At 42.1% G+C, this 19,847-nt stretch overlaps 1 long non-coding RNA gene across 2 annotated transcripts in view; it reads right to left on the bottom strand.

Annotated features, from left to right (window-relative positions):
* The window catches only part of LOC307030741, a 193,997-nt gene that overhangs the window by 165,277 nt on the left and 8,873 nt on the right, over positions 1-19,847 (bottom strand). For both annotated transcript variants that reach the window (XR_013805769.1, XR_013805770.1), the window contains exon 2: positions 14,914-14,986. This is a non-coding gene — a long non-coding RNA (uncharacterized lncRNA). The remainder of the gene's footprint in view (positions 1-14,913; positions 14,987-19,847) is intronic.

Consider the following 19,847-nt stretch of genomic DNA (forward strand, 5'->3'; position numbering starts at 1 on the left):
AATGTTAGCACACAGATCACAGGGTTAGACACACTCAAACCTATCAGCTGCTACACAGGCCTCTACGGTCACAACACTCTCCTAAGCCTTAAACAAGCTATAAGTTCTCCTCATGGCTCTGACACTCAAGCATGCCTCCCGTGACTGCTCACATTTTCTGCCCTGAAGACAGGAGGGAAGATAACTTTGTGCTCAGTCGCTGGCTCTCAGACAGATATCTGAAGGGCAGTTTCATCACCCTTCTGGCTGTCTCACACATTTTGGCATTTTCTCTTCCGTAGACTAAGAGGATTGTTATTGCATTGTGTTTCCACGACAACTGACGAATCAAGCCTCCATCCTCCTTTTCGTCAAAGCATGAGGCGATTTTCCCAGATGGCCGCAGGGCACTTGTGCTTTGAAAGCGGGATCACAGTGGCAGGAAAAAAAAACACCTCATTCACTAAAAAACTTTCCAGAAAGGCAAGCACAATCATCCTGTTAATGGTTCTAATTGAGGCATCATCATACCCGTCACACTCCAGCTGAACCAAGCACAATAAATATGTGTTCAATTAGGATCCATCAAAACGCTCGCAGCCACCGCTGCTGGAAAAACAAAGAAGGGCCCACGGCCCATGGGCCTCGTTCAATTCACTTGGCAATCATATTATGATGCTCTCATTTTTGACCTGCTTCAAATTATCTCTGCGAAAAACAAAGCCCTTCTTCTATCCATTTGTGCCAAGACGATTGTTCTCCCTCTCCCGAGTCAGAAACTTTGGCAGATTATAGCCTCTTTGTGCTTGAAAGGTACTAAAGCATGTGTCAGGTACTATTACATTCAAGGTCTACACAAACATGCGCTCACACACACACAGGCAGAGGTTACAGGCCGGCACAAGAAAGCCCACATTGCTTCAGTAATTAGGAGGAAACCATAACAGTGTTCACACAACAGAAGAATGCAAAAACAAAAGAGCCATTCAGCAGCAGTAACACCCAAGGTGTTTTCATAGTGACGGCCATCTTGTCAGCTGACACAAGCTGCTGAATGAAATGAAAGATAACCACTGCAGGCAACCAGGTGCTTCTTCTGGTCTATTCACAGCACGGCTGTTTGAGCACAAACGTGCGTATGAAAGGATTACTTTATTTAAAGCAAAGACACATGAACAAAGTGATGTCTTGATTACAAACCTGAAGGTGGTGTAGTACACGCTTGGAGCGCTACTGTTCATCAGATAGTAAGAACAGTGAGAACATACATGATGCTTTGTTCTCATACAAATGTATTTATGGGAGAGTATACACGAGTAGGATTTGAAACCTGTTTGTATGTACGGCAGTCAATTTTAGATTCAACCACACAGCTGGAAAAATACTGTTCAATTAAAGGTTAAGGGAACATACTGCTATATAGAGTAAGGGTATGTGAAGTACACTTTATTTTAGTTTCATTCCTGGATTTTTCAAATACTTCTTTCGCTTGATTCGTATCAAACACATAGTAAAAATGATACTAACGTAAAGTAGATTTTTCACAAAATGTTCAAATCAAGGATGAAGCCAAAAAGCATTCAGCAAACATGCTGTAAAAAGTTTGGTGGCTACAATTGAGAGTTTTAACACATGGCTGTGTTTCAGTGCACAGGCTTATGCAGGCTCCGAATGAGCAGGAGGCGGCAAGAGGTCTCATCACAAGCCTGGCTATAGGAGATGATAAACAATAGCGCTGAAGTCAGCCATAAGGAGAGTCTGCCTGTCAGTCCTCTTAGCCTGGAACAGCCCGGGGTTATCATGACGTGCCAGCACATTTGGTGTGAGCGTTTGACTGCTTCACCTCCTAATCGTGCCTCCTCCGGGCAGCGCTCTCCTGGGAGACCTCCCATCCTCTACTCGTCCTGTTTCCCCTCTTTCAGCAGACTCTGCTCTGTTATACTGAATAGGCACATAACTGTGGATAGAGGAAGAGGAAAAATGTGAGGTTTGTTTCAGAAGCGGATGTGTCCACTCTGTTCTGCAGTTTCCATTTTTATAGTACGTTCTACGCCTCCTTTTGTGGGTACTAAAAATGTTGTGACGGTTTTGTTTTGCTGATGGATCTGCTCTCCCATGTACACAGTTAAGCAAATACATAAGGACATTTGTCAGCACAGTAAAACCCACACTTTCCTACATAGGACTTTTTGATTGGATGGCCCACCACTGGTTGCTAATTGTAGCTCTGTGACCAGTGTTGGCATACCGGGGCAAGACACCATCAGGCCTAGCTGCCAATGTTGTGGTATCTTGCACTCTATCAGCCATTTTCCTGGAAATCACTTAAGGAGATGATGTGTTCCTAAATCTAGCAGCTGTTCTAGTATAAAAAAGTAAAAAGAGCAATATAAATAATATGGATAATTCCAGTTGAATGTGACAAATAAAATGTGAGAAACGTAATTTCCCTTTAATATATTAACTTTTCAAAGGTTATTACTTCCTCCAAGAAGGTTATTTTAATATTGTCTTGTCCTGCATATTTCACAGTCTAGAAATCAAACAGAACTAAAAGGACACTCCAAGAGTGTAGACCTCCGCCAAGTCCATGCATTTCAGGGTGTTAACTAAAGTGCAAAAATAATTAGTTGTTTCTTCCCTTGATTTGAAAGCTTTCAAATGTAATGCTTTCTTCCCTGGCCCGTACTCTACCCTTCTCCCAAGTTTCATGAAAGTGGTCCAAAAGGTTTTTTTCATAATCCTGCTGAGAAATAGTCCCACCAACAAACAACCCGAACCAAAACATGACCTCCTAGGCCAGGGGTCTGCAGCCTTTTTGACCAAAAGAGCCACTTCCCCCCTTTACCACCAATTTTTTTTGTCTGGAGCCGCAAAACATATTTGATAGCTTGATAGCTTATAAAGTTGTATATATTGTTACATCATAGACAAAAAGTTTTTTGCATTTATTATTTATTCCATTATAGAAAACTGTTTACCTCTAATAAGAAACAAAGAACTCTTATAAGGAGAATTAAAAACCTCAAGGGAGCCAGGTTGCCGACCCCTGTCCTAGGCAGAGGAAAATGTGTATGCATGGCAAAATGACAACTCCATCCACAGTATTGGACTAAAAACGGAGCAGCAAAGGTCATTTATTTTTGCACTAAAGCACTTCCCGTAAATGTGTCCCGTGTGTCATTGCTAGCTTTTTATAACTCATGAGTACCTAAAGGCAGGCCATGATTTAGAAAGCTAAATTATGCAATTAAATTTTTCCACAGACAAAACTCCAGAAAAAGCCACAGTTTGGACTCAACATCAGGTACAGTAGGTTTGTATGAGAGGATTCAAACACTCTTAACAACATTTCCCGCTCTAATTATTGTCACAACTATTTTCTTTCCCCATGTAAGCATCTATTTCCGTGGCAGAGGCAGGCTGTTTGTACGTGGTCTGTGTAGGCCACATCTTCCTCTGTGGTTTGTTGTGCTGCGCATTTCTGAACCCACCCATTTATTTTGGTTTGTCATAAACTATATTTATCTCTTTCTTTCTGACAAGTGGGACTTGAAAAAGAACAGCGTTAAGAGCAAAGAGCTGTCCTTTTCTGGCACGTTCAGAGTCAAAATAATGACTGTAAGCCTGCAGTATATCCACTGCTGCCATTCTGTAGGCCAACTTCATGCTTATTCATGCCATGATTTAACAGGCATGTAATTGTAACTCGTAAAAATGCTAGCTGGTTAACTTGTTGACAAGGAAATGCACAATGTCTACATTTGAACACACGGTCAAGCAAAACATATTAATGGCACATTTCCATTGCAGCGGGGTAGCCCCGTTTAAGCGTCCCTAAGCGTCCTCGCTCAGGCCTCGGGCTGCCTTGGTGGCCGTCCGAATCCGTGGTGCATTGCCATTACAGTTTAGGACCTGGGGTAGCAACGCAGTGTAGGCGGGCGATCGGCTTTTTGGCGGGCTTTTTGGCGGGCTTTTTGGGCGGAGCTGGGTAAAACTGCCGTGGCGTCATTTTCAATGCGAAACAACTCACGCGCGATCTTGTGACGATTCTCTCTGACCAATCAGCAGTCGAGAGTGTTGACGTCACTAGTTCAGCCCTGGCCCTGGCCCTGGCCTGATATAACCACTATTTTATGGGGCCGTAAAAAGTACCCACTAGCCGGTGCTACGCTATATGGAAAGGCCACCAAAAACTGGCCTGGTCGATTGAGGAAGATTAAGGACGCTTAAACGGGGCTACCCGCTGCAGTGGAAATACGCCATTAGGAAACCATGATGATAAGATGGAACAAACTGATCCTCAAAACGCTTTGTAATAAATAATGTGAAGCTTCAGTTTCCATGTCCACACATAACTGAAACCATCACAGTGTTTTGATCTGAACGCCACATGCAACACTGCGAGCAGCCAGGTAACACTGGTTTCCATCGTATTACAAAGCCTCTCAGTTTGTTCTCACATTTTGTTCTAGTATTTCAGAACAATACATCAGTCAAAGGGTGAGCAACTCTGCAATAGAGCTCTGGCAGTATCGGTTTCTTAGACTGGAACTGATGTCACTGATAAATACATCTGTGCTTTGCTAAGATGTGTTTATGCTCTATAATTGTTTTATTTGAACAAGACAAAAGGGGAAGCGTGTGGCGCAGTGGGCTAGTGCGTTGGTGTTCGGTTCAGGGGAGCACAGGTTCAAACCCCACTGCAGTCAGCATGTCGTTGTGTCCCTGAGACATTTCACCCCACATTGTTCCTGTGGGGATTGTCCACAGTATTGAGTATGTAAGTCGCTTTGGATAAAAGCATCTAACAAGTGACACAAAATGTAAGAAATTATAAGGAAAGTGTAGTTTTTCTTCTCCACCTTTCAGATATTTTGGTTGGCCTAGATCAGGGCTGTCAAACTCAAATACACAGTGGGCCAAAATAACAAAATGGGTACTAGTCGAGGGCCGGACTGGTTCAATGTTTATTGCAAAATGTATTGAAATGAACTTATTGCACATATTAAACCTGGAACTAACAAAGCTTAAAGTATTGCCTATAAAAACAACATTAAAAATTAAATAATCATTTTTCCACAGGCCAACAACAGCTTCAAAAAAACAATTTCTCTCAAAGAAAAAACCAAACATGCCCTGTTGTCTCAAGAAAGAAAGTGCAGAAGGAAACATCCATTAATCTCAGTGTGCTGCTCTGTGATGCTAGTTCAAGCCAGATACTTGGCATCTCATCTCGGGTGCAAGTTCATCAATGTTTGGGGTCAGGCTCTGAGCTGAGGAGACCCTCAGGATGGAGTGAAGGTGTGCGTGCAATATACCGGCGGGTCAGATCTAATAGTGTTAAGAAATTATCCTGCGTGCCGAAATTAAATCCACCAACGGCCTGATTTGGCCCCCGGGCCTTGAGTTTGACACATGTGGCCTGGATAATCCAGCCATAAACAGGTAGACATACTGGATTGGCAAATACACATTTAAACTATGATTGTAATGTACACGTTATACAGAGTTTAAACTGAATGGTTGTTCCTATTTTAGTAAAGTTATAGAAAGGCTGAGTTTCTGCATTATGCTTTGAGTTCATAAAAAGTGAAGACATTGTTTTTTTTCTTACATGAAAAGATAATTCCCATATTGGTCATCGGGGCTTTAATGCGAGTGCAGACCATTTCGAGACTCCATCAGATTCAGATGGGGATATGTGTCAGTGCCACCCTGCGTCTTCAGAGTCATTGTCTTGGAAAGTTGAACTCCGACTGGGTTTGATCCAACTCTTTAAATAAGCATGTTGACTAAAAGAAAACAGAAGATCCTGTCTACCCACACAAACTTTCCTCTTACGCTCAAGATTTTGACAGCTCTACTCGAAGAGCGTTGCACAGACTGAGCGAAAAAGCCACATCTAGAACTTGGAGGCTTAAATGATGCAAGAGGGTGGGCGGCTACTCAGGAGGATGAATCAGAATTTCTCAGTGCATGGGTATACACTCTAAATATGAATTATTAAGTGGCTATCATACCCCCATAGTATGAAAATAAATCCAGGGGTGGATGGAATGAGAAGGGGCTGAGGTAGTGGACCTGAATACTGATGTGGAAAGAGATCCCAGAGGAGGCACAGGTACTAAAAGGCCGCCAGGAAGCTTGCTTGGATCTCCCGCTTGAAATGCCTGATTTCGCCTTTTAACCTCTGACATGAAGGATTACAACACACACTGTGACCGCCAGTGCTCAGACATCCAACTGGACACTGCGTTTCCCCATATGATCTGTTGTAGTACAGTTATTGATGGAAGATGGCAAGGGAAGGCATTATCCTTTTTCCAAATAACTACAGCACAAACAAATTCATTCAAAGGGTTTACTATAACACACTCATTCACAATAGGCGCATTCACACCGGAGTACTTTTACCCATACTTTTCCCGTTTAGTTCCGTTAGTGCCTGGAATTTTGCGTTCACACCAAAAAGAGTACTTAGTTCAGAGAACTTTTAGCCTCATTGTTAGTGCCTGATAGAGAGGTGGGACTTTCCTGGGTAAAGTTCAAATTTCTGATTGGCTGGGCGAATTGCAAACTACTGAAGCCTGTCCCCAACTCCGGGGACTTCCGGCCGGGGACTTCGGGTGGCAGTACACGCCGTGAAGTGGTTTGTGGCCTGCCAGTAAACCCAAAGCAGAAGAAGAAGAAGTGACGTCAGCGGCTTCATTTGAGTAATCTTCCCTCAGGGAACTTATTCCGGTGTGAATGCGATCTGTACTTAGTTCCATGGGGGTACTAAGTGCTGGGCACTAAGTACGGCAAAGTACTTGGTGTGAAAGCGGCTAACGGAGCCATTTAACCTGGGCTTAGCTAAAAGCTAAGCCCAGGTGAGACCTAAACAGTTTTCTACTTGACCACATGAATGTACTCATTAAGTTTCATGTCAATAAGATATTACAATTATAAACTTCTCATGAAAAAAAAAGTTGATTTGATTGGGACAGTGAACCACATGTCAGGAAAAAAAGAAATATAAGGATCAATTCTCAGTTGAACAGAAATTACGACACATTTCAACGCAATTTATCCATAACTTCCTTTTCACTTAGTGTTGGTTAAGAAATATTTAGGTGACCCAATACATTAAGTTAAGAGAAAACCAGAATAATGAAAAATTACCCTGCCATATTTTTGGTATCTGGTAGCAGTTGAACTACTAATGCTCTTACTAGAGGGGCAAAAACAACCCCTCTCATATCAACCGCAATGATAATGCATGACAACTTAAGTTGGTGGTTCAACCAATTGTTTTCTATATTGGTACATTTACAATGAACACAGAAAATACAGAAAAACTGATGCAACAGGTTCAGTTTGAGAGAGATGGGAGGTTTGATAGTGTGGAGTTAAATGTTATTGAGCGTTTCACCACAAGATGGGGTCTGTCTAAGAGGTCTTAATCCTCTCTGCACTCTGGGGCAGAGCGCCCGGGGACTGTCACAAGCCAGAATTACATTGCAACATAATGTGTTCACATAAAAATCATTAAATAAAACCACAACTACACAGAGGAAAACTGGTGTAATTGCACATCCAGCACATCCATGTTATGCTACGTCTTGTGAAGTGCTCTTGAATTGGTTGATGTGCATCCAGCATGTTGAGCATGAACAAAGTGAAACAAAGACTGTACCCCCTTCTCAGTAAATATCATTTGATGTGTTACGAAAGGAAGCCTGGGCAATATACAAATGGTGGATTTCATGAGCACTGGATTTTGACCTATTGCAGGAAGGACTTGGCGATCACATCTTGCCAAGCAATGCTACAAAGACCAAGTGCAATGGGGAAACATCTGGAAAACTACTAACCGACAAAGGGCTGTTCAAATGAACTGAGGTTTAAGAGGCTGCAGTTCATTTTATATACATCAAACTGTTTGTTATGGTAGAGATGAAAAGCTCACGGCAGGAAATATATTTTATGGTTTTGGGTCACACCAGATCTAAGCTGTAACATCTTAACACATCACACCTGATCAGATGGCTTTAAGGCCATAAACTCTGCATGGTATCAGGCCACGCCTTCCTTATGGAGGGAAGACCTAAACCATGTGTGTAGCAGCATCTAGCCAGGCAGCTCCGAGTTCACTCCAGCATATGGCTTTAGCTAATGCAGAAAAATACTTAAAATCAAAATTGCAAACACTGCCACCAACTACAAGTACTCTCGGGGGTCAAAGGTACATCAACCAATAAATATCGCTGTAAAACGACACAAGATAATATTAGATATGTTTCAAAAGATAAATAGGAAAACACACACTAACTTTTTTTTTATATCCCATGTCATATCTCTCCAGTAAATGTAGTGTACCCACCTGTGGATCTCCAGTGAGGTACATGTTTCGACATATATCATCCAGGTTTGATATCAAAAAGACAACACTCTTACTGTATACAAGTAAATGAATATCGTCAGCAAAACAAGGGCCGAAAGAGAGTCGCATTGGGTAACGTGCTTTCTGTTGGAGTGCATGTGCAACAACAACTTGTTGAGTTGGTTAATGTGGCTGCAGCAATAATCATGGCTCATAAAAGCTCATAAACAGAAACATAAATTGGAGATGGGATAAAAAAAAAACTGGATAAAAGGTTTGCGATTGTGAATATTTTTTGTTTTTAATCTGAACTGTTTACGAATCATTCAAAAAAAAAAACGTTTCATTTTAATCTGGTTTAAAATATTCAAAGCATTGTGATATTTTTTGATGCGGAATCTAAAATGTTTTTCAGTGGAATATAATTTAGAGAAGTCATGGATGCAAAATAATAACAGATACTCCAAAGAGACACAAAGAGAACAGTTGTTTGTCTGACCGTTCATTGGCTCTATAACTCACTCGTTACGTTGTAATGTCCTTATAATGGGATTTTACAGTCACTGCTTTTTATTCCCACATAAAACAGACTCTTGTATAAGCCTATTAAAACGGTATCCAACGGTATTTTGCAAGCTTGGTCCCAAAGCGCCCAAACGAAACAACAAAGCCTGTACTTGTGCAATAGTCAGACCGTCTGTTTTCACTATAACAGCCCTCTATTTGTTCTTCTCTCTACATGTCTCTTCTTCCTCAACTCTTCCACACTCACAAGGACTATAAAGCAGGGCGCAGTTCGTGAGGTTTTCTAGAATCCACCTTTTTATCTCACTTACAGCATGTGGCAAGCAGAGTGTAGTATTGGAATGGAACAAGTGGTAGGGAGAATTAGAGATGAGAGCTGAGGGAGAGATACAGAGAGAGATGGGGGAGCAACTGAGGAGAAGAAAACAAGTGGGGTCATATTTCTTTTCTTCAGCATATATTTCATGTTCTCTGATCTGAGGAGGAAACGTTAAAACAGTTACTCCAGGGAGATACAGAAAGCATGGATACAGCTTTAAATTTCTACTTTTCTGACTTCGAACTTCAAAAGTAGAGCCAACCGTCTGATCTATCCACCAATACAGCCTCCAGTTCACTGCTTTCTTGGTTCTTTAATACACACGATCACATTTGTAAGCTCATTCAACTCTATCCTAAAAGTCAACTCCTTTTGCATAGCACGCTAATGTCAGTTTCTTTTTCCTGAATTAGGTTCTTTCAAGTTCTCACCAGAAAACCCAAATTAATCTATAGCCGTTTCCAAGCAAAGAATGCAAACATCCCTTTTGTCTGTGCACATAGCCCTTACACTGATTCAAGAGACCGCATGCGTCTTCTGAGGGTGAGGAAAGTATGGTTAGTTTTCTGTGAATTGTTTTAACTCTGTTAGATGATTGCAAGCTACACTCATCCTGCTGGTAAACCACAGCTGATGGAGTATACAGGAGGACCTGGTGAGGCACAATAACAAACCGCTCAGGAGAGACCTGCAATCACACACCACACTGAGTGATAATAAACCTTAGAGTCGAATAGTTTTGAAGGCTGTCGATGTGTGTGCTGCTGGCTGGACTGTTGAGTGCTAGAAGCAGACGCTGATTCCCTGCTGCCCATACATCACTTGACAGGTGAAGACAGGGGAGGGGGAGGCAGTGAACAGGGTTTTTGTCTCTCCAATAGAGCATCACTAACCAATGAGAGGTGATGGGGACGTATTGACTTGTCTGGCTCGATGGGCACTCAGTGGCTGACATCGCCGCATGCAACATCCTTCAACGCTGAACCGAATGGCCAGGCATGATCAAATCCTATGCCCGCTAACCTCCTTACACCGAGATTACCCTCCAACCTGCCATCCCTATTCACTTCCCCCCTGGCAACGGGGAGCAATGCATTATGGAGATCGATGCCTTTTTTTTCATATCTCCTTGAAAGAGTGTCAGAGGAGGGAATTCAAAAACAGTAATTCAACGCCTTTCTACCTGTCTTGGCCCGACCTTGACAAGGACCTCACAGCATATGTGTGTATATGAGCAAAAGTGTAAGCTACTGTTCATCGTTGCCATACAAAGGTACAGAAGAGAAAAAAGGTTTGTTTTGGACTAAAACCTTTTTGAAAACTAAACTTTAAGTTTGGCAGCTAATTTTAGTATACGTGTTCAAGGTTTCCACCAGAAAATATGTTTTGCCCCTGTTGGCCCCGGGAACAAAATCAGAGAGAAAGCTTGTCACATGAGAAAAACTGGTCCACCTTACAAGTTCATACTCTTATGCTCAGTGCTTGAATTGGAATAAAAAAGGTGTCAGTGCTCTAAATCAGCAACTGTTTCAAGTCAATTTATTTATACAGCCCAAAAACAAGTATTTGGCTCAAAGTCATAGTATATCCTATAATGCTGGTTGCTTTGTGTCTTTACTGTATATTTTAGAAAGGCTCACTGCTCTTAACAAAATAACTCTGGGTACATCTGAGATTAGAAGGGGTGCATTGGTAAAGTGCTATTTTTGTAAGTGGGGAGTGGACCTGACACCCTCTAGGGGGGTCCGGGGGCATGCTCCCCCGGGAAGATTATTTGTTTTAAATATTGAAGTTAGAAGCATCAATCTGGTGCACTTTGAGAGCAAAATGAAGAGATATATGGAGACCTCTCAACATCCATATGAAACAACTGTAAACAGATTTACTTTTTCTTTATGGATATAAAAGAAAGTAAAGCCTGACTCCTACTGGCGGCTGGTTAAATGACTCCTCGTCCCTGAGTACACTCACCATCTTTCAGCAGGAAAGGAGAGAGGGAATCCTTGTCCGGCAACAAACGATGTCTATTCGCACTATTATTAAGCCACGCTAACATTTTCGAAATGCTAATGTTATGTAATGTCTTTGCTGCTCTAGTCTATCGCTGCGGCGCGTCATAGATGCGTCATGAGATGCCGCCGGCCGTGAAATACACGTTTCAAAATGATGCCGGAGTAACGACATACTGATACCGGTTAGTAAAAACCATGAATTAATGCTTTGACAAGTCTGCAGACAGACGGCAGGAGAGAAACCTTTTAAAATGTGTGTTTTCTGAATGGAGATCGGCTAAGCTAACGCAGTATACGCTCCGACTGTCCACACTCACAACAACGGCCTACAGACATAAATAAACCAGCGACTGTATTCGCCATGACACAGACAGTCTGTGGTTTGGACTTGTTTAACTTTTGTCCAGTTTCTGAACAGATATGAGGAGCTGTGAGTGCTAACAGCTAACGGCTGATGTTTTGGTTTTCTGGTTCAACGTCAGTGAAGGCAGGCTGAGATCCTCACCGCTGATTGGCTACCGCGAGATCGCAAATTTGACGCTCGAGCGGACTCCAGTCACCTCAATTGTGCCGCGGCATTCGAATCAAACGCTTCATGCGCGCCGTCATCTCTTCATTGACTTTACATGTAATCGCGCCGCCCCCAAACATCGCATCGCGTCCGGTGTTAACGCAGCATTATGCAGTTAAATTGTTAATGAAATCATAATTACTTATTTGCAGTCACACACACAGGCTCTCTTTCTCAACCACCCTCATTCAGTTCAAATCAACCTTTCTATAGGGCTTAATTGTTTCGACAAATACATCTTTAAAATTTGTTTAAAAAACATGAATAGGTAGGTGGGACGTTAACCTAGGCCCGACAGGTTTGCAATACAATGGCGGAAACCACAGTATTCTTCACAGACAAAATCATTTTTCAGTTGTGTTTTGCATAATAATATTTTAAGTCGTCTTCCATTCCCCCCCAAACTAATGTTGGCAATAAGAAAACAAGCTCAGCCGACAGAAACTGCTCCTGAGGTTAACCTGATCAAATATAATTCAGTGAACAATTCCCAGGACCATCATGTGATCATTTTCATATCTTTCTATGCACAGGCTTCGCTTTGTGAACTGTTTCGGACAAATCTATTAGAAAAGGGCTTTATAAAAGTTGGCAAGGCATGTTATTTCCTCATTACAGGTCTGTCTGCTCCAAGGTAAAGCAATCGTGTAGAGGACAGAGCAATAGTAAAAGCTAGCTCCTCTCTTCAAACGGACAGTAAATTGAGATGAACCTACTTGAGATAAGCTCCTAATCAGCCGCCACACAGAGACAATCTCTGTGATGACTGGTGAAGGGTATTCATTGGAGAGGAGTTTAACATCATTGCGTCTGATTGACTGGGCTCTCAACCACCGTTGGTTAAGGGGGCTCCTGGGGTTACCCTGGTCAGACAGAACAAGCGAGAGCAAGAGAGGTAGAGAAAGAGAGGAAAGAGGGCCCTTCAGTAAATGGGCAGTCCACAGAGAGTTGTGCAGCAGTCTAATGGAGCCTCATCACGGCCGGTCTGTCAGTCAGTCAGGTGAAACAAGGTCTAACGGGGTCCTAATGAAGACAGCTTTTGTCTTGGAACTGCCTAGCTAAAAGAAGACACTTATTATCCATCTTCCATACTGTGGAATATTAACCGCTCGAAGTCAACAACAGCAAAGCAACAATCCAACTTTAAGACCCTGTTTGGAAGGAGCATAGCTGACAAACAGCACAGAGGGGGACTGAACAGCTGTAACTGAGTTGTAGACAAGACGTATGAAAAGGTAGAAAATGACATCAGTGCCGATATATAGATGAATACAAATCGACAATGTCCCAGTCTTTTTATATTGTACATCTTAATAGACTTCCTCTAGTCCAACCAAACTTACATTAACTGTCATATAAAGTATTTTACGACACCCCTAATTATTGTAGCCTGTAGTCAATATGTATTTTGTTTGTATTCGTTTTTATACGTTTGGTATTGTGGGCTGCACAAACCCACAAGGAGACGTTAAATACACAAAGTACTGCAGTTTGCAAATGTTTCCCCAATCTTATGAATAATACACAACGATGACATTGCTTAACTGAGTCATTAAATATGTATATCCATTGGGATACAGAGTTTTCACAGATTCATAAAACATTGCCCACTAAATGCTTCTAGAAATAAAAATCGCTGCAGTGGGCCGAGAGCAGAGGTCGCGTTAACCGAATACAGAGTATATGCAGGAATCCTGAAGTCAAATGTAATCCCTTTTAAGACCCTTTCCATACATTTTAAGACCTCATCGCCACTTTGAGTTTTAACCGGTTACATTGGCGACACACTTTACCTCACATTGACTATATAGATAGAGTATGGATTGTCCTTCCTCCTTATCTTCCAACCATTTGGACGCAGACTTGCATTTCCCCATAATGATGTTGTTTAACAACCGGTGTAAACGGACCTTGGCGCGCTATCAAGCAGGGAGCGTGCGATGTCCTGTTCAGATGACGTCAAATCCAACGGGATGCCATAAATAAACTACACAGAATCACACTACACACCTACGCCATGATTACATTCAGGCAGACTGTAGAATACAACCTCTATGGACCATTTATATACTTATTGAAAACAAGCTACAAAATGTAATACCTTGGAAAATGCAGTTTAATACTTTTTAATAGCCTTAATTTTCGCTACATTGATTTATCAACTTATAATACTTTTTAAGACCCCGCGAACACCCTCGAATATTTTCCGTCTATGACGAATTTTCTTTAACAATCACGGAAAAATCTGAAAGCAGTCCGTCATTTTGACAGATTAGAACAAACTCGGAACAGCACCAGAGCTTCCCCGCAGCGAGGCTCCGGTGTTATGCCGTGTAATGCATGCCCGCCAAAAAGGAAATGATACCGTTTCCAAACCTAACTTTGCCGTACATAAAAATCATTGAAATGTCTGGGAGTTTTTGCTTTATGCCGTGCGCGCTCCTGCAAGGTGCAGTGGGCATGCATAACACAGCATAACACCAGCGCTAACAGTTCACGAGCGAGGCGTCCCGTCCCCCCCTCAACAGTTCACGAGCGTGCTCTCTCTCTCTCTCTCTCTTCCCCCGCCCAGTTCTGTATTTCAATTATCTGCCAAATTCCCAAACTTTTTGCATTCAAAAACATTACATCATATGCTACTCAGTCCAGCTACAATAAAACCTCTTTTTAAACAACTTGTGTTGGACATTTTGGACAAGTACTGTATATGAGTTGCATGCTCTCCTTCTATTGAACTACTATCAATATTTCTAGAAGGCAATGCACAGAATACACCAACAGGTCAGAGATTTGTGGCATGGAGATGAAGGAAATGGTCCAGAAAATGTCCCCTGATGCTGTCTGAAACCCTACAGGCATCCCACAAAAATTAGAAATGCTTTAAGATTGGCATGAGAACAGTATAGTAAACTGGCACGCCAATCACCCCCACTGTCCATCCCAGCCCGGCAGCGTTGCCTCAGGACACAGCCTCTGGGTCACCGTCTCTACTATAAGTGCTCTGTCACGAGGCTGCCAGGGGCTGCAGCATATGCCACCAAATCCCTGGCGTCTCCCCCTCGGTAAACAGAGACCCTGCTAATGGAGGCATGATTCTCTGTATGTACGTATGGATGCGTGTCTGTCTGTGCTTCTGACTGACCTTCAGCTGGCCCTCTCTTCCTCCTCACCACCAAATGGCTTCACGGCTGGATGGCGCTGCACTGCCTCACGCGCTACATGTGGGAAATAGAGACAGAAAAAGGGAAATGGCTGAGAGTGAGGAAGACAGAGAGAGACCTCCTTATCTGTCCTTGACCTCTGGGAAGAAAGAGTGCTCTACGAGTCCAGAGCTATTCGTCGGATGTGCACTCAAATAATCTCATTACGGCACTCATGAGACGCATGCCAACAGTTTGCACTCAAAACATTCACACCAACATGGTACTCTTGGACTTAAATCAATATCAAAACAAATATTCAAGCAGTGTCATGACAAAAGATGTAGCCTGTTGTAAACAATCATATGAAAATACTTGGCAATGGAACAATGCTGTTGATGGAGCTGTGTGTTTACCTCACGGAGAAAAGATGTAGCGGTTCGAGAGACACTGCAGGGACACTACATTGAAAGTTGTACGTTTTTTAAGAAGTATAGTAAACTCTACCCCCAATGTTATGATCATAGGCTATAATCACCGCTGATGTATTTTGATTTTCCAACATAAAACTCAATCTTTACACATAATGACAGGCTTCTAAGTCATCCACCTATGTGTAAACAGTCTGCAAAGACTGAGTGGAAACTGACGATCTGACCTAAGAGCATTGGCATATAAACCTTTCCATGTATATTTGCATTGCCTTTGTTTGTACTGCATGCATGCCCGCTGCCAGTAAAGCATGTCGTTGCCCACGCAGTAACCTATGTGCCGAAACACAATCATAGTGGAAAATAGTTTTAATAGACCTTTGGTACTTCTTTCCCTCACAATGGCCATTGCCCAAGAGTGTCTGCCATTCTGTGGGCATCTAACATAATTACAGGGCTTTGTAAAGGAGTATTGGAGCTAGATAAAGCCATCATTACAGTACACATACACTGTCGAGACACAACCCCAGCACTGGGACAAAGCAATCACTACAACTGTATTATCTTTCCTGTACAAGTCTATAATTAGTTTTCCCCCTTGTTACAAAGTAGGCATATGTTTCATGGAAGAATGAAAAGAAACAGATTACTTCAAACCTTAACGCTGTGCTATTTCTCTGAGATAGTTTTATAGCAGGCGAAGATAAGAGGAGAGCTACAGGGAGAGACTTTATAATGTGTCTCTGTATCAGGGAGCATGAGGGGAGTTCAGAAGCAGAGTGGAATGAGGAGCCCGAGGCTTATGTCTTCAAATCACAGCTTTCCCAAGCACCGTCTCTGCTTTATAACTGTTAAGATGTTACAGGAACGGGAATTAGTTTTGACAGCGTACATTCATAAACTCCTATAGTACATACATGTGTGTATGTGTGTTTCATTACTTTCACACAATAATAACATAAACGTAATATAATATCTAGTGGCTGTCGTCCAATATGGAGCAATTAGTTTACAGTACACTTCCCGTCTGATATCTAGAAGGTGTTTTAGGAGTAAAGGAGTTTATGCTGGCATACATAAAACATAAAGGGGTCACATTTAATTGCAAGGGAGGGGGAAGATGAGACATGACTAATTATCAGCAATATTTACTTCAGCATTTGGTCCTATGCTGCGGTGCTGGCCAGGGGGCAGTAGACATGAGAAGATTTACTCCGAGCAGGTGTTTCTGGCAGCTATGATTCCCCATCAACTGCCAAAATGACAACTGTAATATACTGAGGTGATTTATTCATTTCTCATTCAATTTAGTCCCATGCCAAATACAAAAGGCAACTGTTCTACGATAATTCGGCCGCAAAGAAAGTGTCCTGATGTATGGCTAATGCAGCTCTCTCTAGCACTAAGAACATGCTGAAAGCCTGAGACAAGAAGGCAGTCAGGGGGAATACAAGGTTGTAAGAGATAGAAGATTGAAGGAGAGAAGAAAAAAAGAACAGAAAAATAAATTGAAACACCCTAGAACTGAGAAGAGAGGGGGAGAGTGGTGTCATGGGAGCTGAAAGAGGCTAGTGCCATGCTATTGAGCGCCTGGAAGAGCACGGTCTGATTTCTTCCCTTTTTTTTCCCTTTCAAAGAGCACTTGAAAGCTCTTCTGAGGTATCGAGCAGGTGGGAGTGTACGGTGAGGCGGACTGGGGGCGAGAATGGGCAGGATTTAATATAGCAGCTCCCTCTTTTACTATCCAAAGCACAGAAGTGGAGGACTCGGAGGTCCAAAGGCCCAGTGGCCCAGAGCTCCAGCCAAGCGTCTCTGAGGAGCCTTCAGCCGGGCAGAGGTGGAAAGTGGAGGCGCGAGGCCGGGCACCACGGATGAAAGCCAACCATAAAAGCTGGGGAAAAGTATACACTTGGAAAACCTTATTTAATTTAGATGTTTTTGTTCCAAAACTTGTCCCACTGTCACTCCTAGAAGTTTTACAACACTAATAGGAACTGTTTTTAGTCCCTTTTATTAATTTGGCAAATTAGTAAGTAATAAGTATACTGTTATTATACCCAAGTCTGAAGCACCTCAATTGAACAATTGCTTGAAACAATAGTATACATTATTAAAATACCAGGGCCAAAAAATATATATAAATAAAACGGACATGTCAAATCAAGCAATCTGATTGGTTCTTAGCCGTGATATAATGAGCGTATATCACTGGTAGAATTGTAGTTACTTTTCACAAGTCATGTATCCCTCCGGGTCTGAGAAACAGCTACAACCGTTACAGCTGTTACATTACGTCCGTTACGAGACTAACTAACTACCAAAGCTTAAGATGGAAACATTTAAGGTTAACTTCGACCCCCAGGGTGGCCTTACTATGGAGGAGTGGATTGAGCAGTGCCTATCTCCAGAAAGCACCTAAACGACGACATGCAGAGCTATGCTAGAGAGCATGAAGAGCAGGTAGACCAACTGGAGAAGTACCACCATTCAAAAGCTTTCTGATGCGGGCCTTGAAACAAAGCAGAGAAATGATGACCGTTAGTGGGCACAGGTGCGAAAGCTCTCTCCAGAGCTACTGGAAGCCCAATCTCGGGGACCGGAGAAAGTGGAGCAATATTCTCGCCACGCCGAGCAACAGCCCTAGAACAACCTCAACCTATACAAGTGACCTCGTAAGCCATGCTACTGATGCTGGACAGTTTTTCAATGGCTGCACAATAAACAGCAACATACACATTAATGTAAATAAATAGCCAAATAATCGATCAACGCTCTCTGTCTAATATGTTCGCTAGCTGTTAGTGTTGTTGCATAGCAACCACCTCGCACTATCTTTCGTGCAGAAGGCAACGGAGGAGGGACTATTTTATTTTTAACATCATTATTTACTAATAAAAACTATTAAAATAAGAGTGTGTATTTTTCTTTTATATTGCCACACTTGGTAACCGTTTTATAAAAGCAATAGCTCACTTCAGGCCGTGGTATATATGCTCATTATATCACAGCTAAGGGGCGTGGTTCGGCCTTAACGTCCTTAATCTGTATTAAAACAGCTGAATTAAAGTATAAGCAAGAAGGCGGTATTGACTCAATCCAGATTTGTTTAAGTTTGCACTTTAATATAATTGATCAAAACAGCAGCCTCCCTTTGAACGCTCAGCCTTCTGGGACTAACTTCAAACAGTATCAATTATAGAAATCGGCTCGTTGGACTGGAGTCGATTCCCTATCGATAAAGTATTCAGCTGCAATCGCCAGGAGATTAGGGGAGAGATGAACTAAGTGCAAACCCACAGGACTGCCTAAATCTACTGCATGGTGGATGCTCCGGTAAACTAAGTAGCTCCAGATGATCAAACAGGAGCTATTCCAATCAAACACTGCATCGAGCTACAGTAGGAGAAGACGTGAATACAGTGGGAACCTCTGGAGAACTGCTTTCACGCATTGACTCACATTTGAACTGAGATGTTTCGCTATAGTTTTACAAATATTCAGCTCACACTGTACTGTATACTTATTGTTATGCTACAACTAACCAATTGATCTTCACAACCTGGGGAAATGGGATAATCACACTGATAGAGATACAACAGAAATGCTAAGTAAATCATCCCTTCATTATCAATGAAGTAGAGATAATGGCAGTTGGAATACTCAATCACATTTTTTCTTGTGTTTTTCTTCTTGTTTTCTAAAGATTTATGGAGAAGTGCACTGAAAGCAAAGACGATATTCTAACGATTCAGACCAAAACGTTTACAACCCTTTCTAGACAACATTTCGTGTTGTTACTGTAAGTCCCCAAATCTCTATCTATCCAAGTCACATAATGTTGTAGACCAACCATTAACATCAGAAAATATGTCTTAACCTTTTCTACTTTAAAAAACATGTTTTCCACGGTTGCAGAGAAAGCAGTGTACAAAAATGTGAAATCCTATTAGAGATAGATAGAGACTGCAAGACCCAATATTCTTATGGACTTTGCATTTTCTTAGACTAATTACCAGTAACCTAAAAGGTATCCAAGTAAACACTTTTATTTTTAAAACATTCTGCTTGTTCAACAGGTGTTTGATTAATCAATTATCATCTCCCTTACTATCGAATTGTGCTAAATGTATAGAAAACGAGCAATTAGACTTTGTCTACAATAAGATACAACATAAAGTCTGTTTCTTTCTCTCTGCTTTGCCCACTCTACTCTGCTGTCCCCAAAATACCTTTGTAAGCAGGGAGCACACAGAGCAGAGCAGAGGGAGAGCAGAGCAGAGGGAACGGCCCAGAGGCTTAAACCCCCCACCCTGAGCTGGGTGTTGAGTGGCCTCTCTAGTACGCAGCAGACATTGCCGGGCGTTAATAACATCCGAAATTCAACTATTGGAACAATTACCAATAATAACCAACTCATTTGCTGATAATCTATTAACCACATATACTGGCCATCAGAAATCTACCCTTGTTTTAACTTTGTTGTGCAGTTGCACTCAGGTTGTACC

This window comes from Notothenia rossii (genome assembly GCF_949606895.1).
Source record: "Notothenia rossii genome assembly, chromosome: 2".
NCBI classification, from domain to species: domain Eukaryota; kingdom Metazoa; phylum Chordata; class Actinopteri; order Perciformes; family Nototheniidae; genus Notothenia; species Notothenia rossii.